Genomic DNA, 6513 nt, shown 5'->3' on the forward strand with positions numbered 1-6513 from the left:
TCTCTCTCTCTCTCCTCTCTCTCCTCTCTCTCCTCTCTCTCTCTCTCTCTCTCTCTCTCCTCTCCCTCCCTCTCTCCCCCTCTCTCTGTTTATCTCTGACAAGACTTGTCGAACGAAGAAAACTCCCTTTCAGAGTTGCAGTTGCTTCTCAACCCTTTAACCGTCGATACGGAAATAGGTCCCAAAAAAAGTTGATCTGTGTAACTATCTTGTTGCTAATTTGGATCGATTTGCCATCAATCATATATATAAAGATTCGTGACAAATTTTAAACAATAAAAAGTTTTTATATTTTTGTGCGAATTTCCATCCTTCAAATAACAAAAAATAATTTTGCACAATCTTTATCTCGTTTTTACTTTTATTTTTTTTTGCTAGAAACTTGTTAATGGTGATGAAAAATTACACATTATTGGAAGGGCTAAACGCAAAGTTAAAAAGATGTTAAAAATTACATTGTTGAAAGATTTGTGTTAAATTTAACAAATTTTACGTGTGAAAATGAGCTACTCAAATTTATATGTTTTTATATGTTAATTTAACACAAAATGAAATGTGTTAAAAGATAACACAAATATCATTTAAGAAGATAAACATAAAAAAGACAATACTAACATAATTTGTAAACAAACTGTGGAAACATATTTTTTTAATAAAATTAATATTTATGATATGTTAAATTAACACATATTTTATTCATTTATTTTAGAATTTATGTTTTAAAACACATTATTTTCTTTTATTTATTCACTTATAAATTCTGTAATTGTATATATTAACATTAAAAAAATGTTGAATATCGATCAATTTAATATGAAATACTTAAACAACGTTATGTTAAATAAACATTCGAATATGTTAAAAAATTCAACACAAAATGTTAATAAGGATTTGAGTAAACCATTTCCAACGCAAATATAAAATTCTTCTTGTGGCAGTAATAAAACTTTTATAATAAAACGATAGTTATTATCACAAAAATAATTTTTTACATCACATCTGCAATAAAATATCACTACGCGTCACATTGTAGCGACTTGATTACCAAGTAATCGCTTAGTCAACCAATCGCACGTGCACATCCTGCAGGGAATTAAATGGAATTCTGCTTGCCAAGGAGGTATCCTCGTAGCGGTTGATGCTGCGCGCGGATTGTCCCGGGGGATAAGTGAATGGGAAAAGAGCGAGTCTCCATTCCGGCAGCGAAGTTTCTTGCCGAAGGAGTTTAGCAAGAAATCAAGCCAGCCAGACAGTGACAAGGGAAAGAGTTCACGAGAAGGAGGGAAGGGAGAGACGTGGGATAGGAACGAGGTTGGAAGAGATGGGCGTAAGAAATACAGAGGATACGATGCTGCAGCTTCGGTGCTGGCGAATTGCAACGTGAAAGAGAAATCGTCCGCACTTGAGGAACCGACGTGCGGAACTTTATCGCCGGAAACGATCTCCGAAATTCCGATCGACAGACCGGATAAAACGAAAACAAAACGGAAAACTTATGTTTATAATGAATAATTGATCGACACAACAATGAGACAATAGAGCATAAGCTTCCGAATTATAATTACTTTAAAATAATTATATTGTAGTTAATTGGTTAATTTTTTTATTGTCGCTAATTTGCAATGAATCGATTTAACTGAATAAGAATTGTAATTTTGTTTAGTTTAATTAATTCGATCTGATTGTTAGCGATTAACAATTATGATTACTTTTACTTCGAAGCAAGGAGTTGCTTTAATTGGTTTAATTAATTTATTTATTTAACTAATTAGATTTGTGTATACAAGGAAAATTAATTAAGGATTTTATGTATATTAGTTTATAAAAAGAAAGGAGCTGTTCCAAAAGAGGAAAAAGTTTAAAAAGGTTTATTATTATGACATTGCATGTAATTCGTTTTTTACGACTTAAGAATATAATTAAAAATTAAGATTTGACGCTCTTATGACTATGGAGAACACACATTCTTTTGCGATCGATTAAGCTCATCCTCCGATAACCGATTGATTTATTACTTAAATAGTAACACGTGAGTATTGACAGTTCAGAGTTGCTGTCAATAACGACTGCTTTCACAATTAATTGAGCAATGCCAATGTTAATCGAGTGAAATATATGCGGCTCAGTGATTAAGCTAGCTCCACAAATTGAGTGTCCATGACTATAAACACCGTAATTGCGCGCTAATTTGACGTTATTATAAATTACTTTGGATATTTTTTATAAAATATTGTATCGCCTCTCTTCAATCTACACGACAGGCACGATTATAAAACTGCATATTTTGTAATAATAAAAAAAATGCAAATAGAGAAACATGGGAATGAAAGTGAGAAGATTTTCCTCTATTAACTACACTGAGAAAAGTTTTATTTACGACTGTAATTGTATGTAAAACAATATAATTTTATAGTCATTTTAGATGACAATCATATATTCTTTTTATAAATATAATCATCTTTTTATAAATATAAATAAAATTATAAATATAATCATCATTACTGCATAATCAATATTATGCAGTAATAACTGTAAAATCGGAATTCCTGGAGAGAATTTTTTCTTAGAGTTTACCCTGAAAATATGATAGTTGTGGGACAACATTGTATTTCGAAAAATTTTAATGCAAACCTCTCTCATTCATTAATAAAATACTACATATATAAATAAAGTATAAAATAAGTTTGATTAATTTTACTGAAGTACATAGTAAAAATCTTCAGGATAAATTTTAAAAGAAAATTCTCTCTATATCATCAGTTTATCATGCAATTATAATAACAAATAAATACTTTTCTCTCAGGATGGTATTTAACACATTATATAATTCGTTTTTAGGGCATATTTTTTTATTTATTCTGAGATGAAAGAATGAGAAAAGGAGAGGAAGAGAAAGATGGAAAGAGTAAGGGATAACAGAAAATTGCTGCCAATATCCTAAGTACCTTATCGGCGAATGGAAAATGAATTCACTTCAGGCGTTTCACGAGGCGATAACATACAGGCCCTGCCATCATAAATCCAGCATTTCCGGCCCGCAGCGGGAAGTAATATCGAAGTTTGTGTCGCGCGACCAGCGCGCGAGTCACGTCTTTCTCTTTTCCCGCGATGCAGCTTCGACTCGTCGCTCATATAACTTGCCATCAGTCCCATCCGCGTCACTCTTTTCCCGTACGCGATATATCGGCGCGAGAATGGCATCTAAGCGCCACGAATTTATTTATGCAGACGATCCGACGGGACTCGGATACGAGCACGTCGCATTTTACGTCACGGCACATAAACGGTACGAGAGCACTTTGAGTATGTTCAATGAAAAAAAAAGAAAAATCTACCGTGCAATTACGAGGTAACGACAAGCGTAAACCAGATTTAACCGTGAACGCAAAATTTACACAGCGAAATTTAAAAGGAAGCTTATACTCATCGGACTATGGAAAGTTCGAGATTAACTACTTGATAATTAAGTGAAGAAAAAATTGCATAACTTTTGATCGCCATTCTTCATTGCAAATCCGTGTATTGTAAAAAGAAGTATGTAATTACATAAATAATATGTGTAAAAATTATACAATACGAATGGAAATACATGTATAAAATTACGTGTTTACAAAAATTAATACTTTCATTTTTAAATGTTTAAATATATCTTATATTTAAATATTTTGAACCATTTTCAAGCTATTATAATCCATTGTATCATTTTTTTATGTTTATCATTCTGTTAATATATAGTCTTGTCATAGAGCTTTGCAATAAAATTAAATTAAATTAAATATGGTACGAAAAATTACACAATAACAATAATATATTTTATAGTTTTCGTGTAAAGTAAATAAAAAATGTTTGGTAGTATATCACACATTTTTATATTCGTTCATATCAATAACATTATTTAAAAAACTGTTATTTGTTAGCGATTTAATGCGTAAAATATTTTTGTAAATATATTTCTATAAATTCATTTTTGCGAATTGTTTAATTACTATAAAGAAGAATACTTTTATTTGTAATTGTGAGTTTATTTTACGTGTACATAAATTATATACCTTTAACGATTTCAAAATACCCATATATAATTGATGTAATTTTGTACATAATTTTTATACAGTGTAAACAACGAATTTTTATACAGTGTAATCAACACGCTAAAGTTCTTAAGTTGTTACGGCTATCTATTCATCTCGACAGCTTTAAAATTCAGTTTAAACGTTCAAGGGCAGCCTTCTAAACGCACTTCAATTTCCAGACTTAAGCTCTGAGTTTGGCTGGAGAACACAAGATCAACGACGATCCTCCCCTAAGTCGCCGTAAGCGAGAAACGCGAAGGCAAATATCGCGCGTTAATTAAAGGTATGTGACGGATATAACGGTTTTGTGTGTGTGTGTGTGTGTGTGTGTGTGTGCGTGCGTGCGTGCGTGCGTGCGTGCGTGTGTGTGTGTGTGTGTGTGTGTGTGTGTGTGTGTGTGTGTGCGTGTGTGTGTGCGTGTGTGCGTGGTGTGTGTATATATTCGTGTGTATGCGCGATATCATTTAAGATATAAAATTATCATCGCGCGGTAAACGCGACACTCGGTCCGCTCGAGGTAATAAATGTTCCTACGCTAAGCTCAGCAAGTAATTACAGTGTACTTCCTGCTTCGCAGTGATATACCTATGCTAATACAGTGCGGCGGCAATTAAAGAGCCATTCCAGCGAGAGCATCCATTAAAATTGTACGAGATACTTGGGTCTTAAGTAAATTATATCAGGCGTCTCGAAGGACGCGTACCGTTTAGACTTAATATTATCAATCTATTAATAATTAAACTTGAAGCCCAGTAGTCGCAGTTTATTAATTAGCGAAATAACTTACAATTAGATTACATATACATGCTCTAAATTATTTTGAAAACAGTAATATTATTGACAATGTGTTCTTCTCTGTAGGGAAAAGTAGAATGTTTTATCGTAGAAGAGACGCTTTGATTTTTGCACTATTTACCGAAAATTTATATATCAAATCCCATTCTATTTATAATTAAATTTTTGCTATGGAGAGTCTATATTCGTGTTACTTAAACTTTAAATGATCGTGTTGTCTGAAACATAACACGACACGTATCACGTCGACAGCGATTCGCCTAATTTTATCCAACTCACTAGATTTGTTTTCAAGCTTGAGAGATGGTAAAAAGTCATTGCACGTACCTGCCACTTGAGAGAACACAGTTTCAGAAGCATGGATGCAAGGCACGGAGCAGGGGAGACCCTTGAAAGCCTGCTGCAAATATAGAGCAAGTGTACTCTGGTCCGAAAGAAAGATCGAGGACAGTTCCTCGAGTATGCGATTCTATATAACGGCGAAGATCTGTATACAGGGAGACAAAATCGATGCCATACGACAGGGACACACTGGGTCGAATTCCGCGATAACTAACTGGGACAGAAAGAAATATATCCCAGGCAGAAATTCGTTAATACCGCTCCATTAATATCGCTTTTATTCGATCAAAAAATAAAAAGTGTTCTCTTAAACACGAGAGAAATTTAAAAAGGGCGATATTTTTTGCAATAACTTCTTTACAATGTTTTAAAGTCATTCAATAGCAATATTATTAAAAATTACTTGTCAGTTTAATTTGTGATATTTAAGCATCGAGAGAGATTAAGATTCGTTTTAAATATGGCTTTCAAAAATTTGTTGTTCTCGATTGATTTTCATTTATTATTTAAGGGATGTATCAAGTGTTTGAAAAATCAAGACTTTGAAAAAATAGAATTGGAAATTTATACTTTCCGTATAAAAATAAATATTATACAGGTATAAAATAGTTTAATAAGATCAATGTATATTTAACAACACAATTTTATAGTTTAAGTGAAAATTTTCCCCTTTCATCTTAATCATTTTTTTAAAAACATGTCTATTTCTTATTAATTTATTATCCAGGTAATAATTTTTATCCAGATTCTAAATCGCTGTCAAATTTTTTGTATTATTCTATAATAAGAAGTAAATATAACATTAAAAATTGAAATAATTTTTCATAATTTTGCATCTTATTAAAAAATACATGTAATACATTCTTAAAGATCGAGATTCGATACACCATAAAAAATTAAATGCTGTTTATTTCACTTATTTAAAATTTTAATCTCATTTTTTAATATATAATATATAAAAATGTTATAAATATAATATAAAAATACATGTGAAAATAATCGAGTCATAAAAATGACGAAAGAAGGAAAACAAATTTCTGTATTGCTTTAAATATTCTTTGTATATGAAATACAATTTCTAATAATCCTTGATATACGATATGATGTAATAAATATGCATATTCTTAAATTATAATATGCACAAAATATTTCGAAACAGTAGAGGGAAGCTATTCCCTTGGAACTGTCCATAATAAAAAATAAAATCGATACGGCCGCGGTGGATGGTACGGATGGAAAATTTTCCTACGGAAGAGCAACACACGCGTTGAAATATTGTTATATATATTTCACAATATATTCCTGG

At 31.6% G+C, this 6513-nt stretch overlaps 1 protein-coding gene across 1 annotated transcript in view; it reads left to right on the plus strand.

Moving 5' to 3' along the window:
• Positions 1-6513, plus strand: part of LOC108694347 — a 67162-nt gene that overhangs the window by 36605 nt on the left and 24044 nt on the right. The gene's annotated exons all lie outside the window — the stretch shown is intronic.

This window comes from Atta colombica, unplaced genomic scaffold (assembly GCF_001594045.1).
Source record: "Atta colombica isolate Treedump-2 unplaced genomic scaffold, Acol1.0 scaffold12, whole genome shotgun sequence".
In the NCBI taxonomy this organism is placed as follows: domain Eukaryota; kingdom Metazoa; phylum Arthropoda; class Insecta; order Hymenoptera; family Formicidae; genus Atta; species Atta colombica.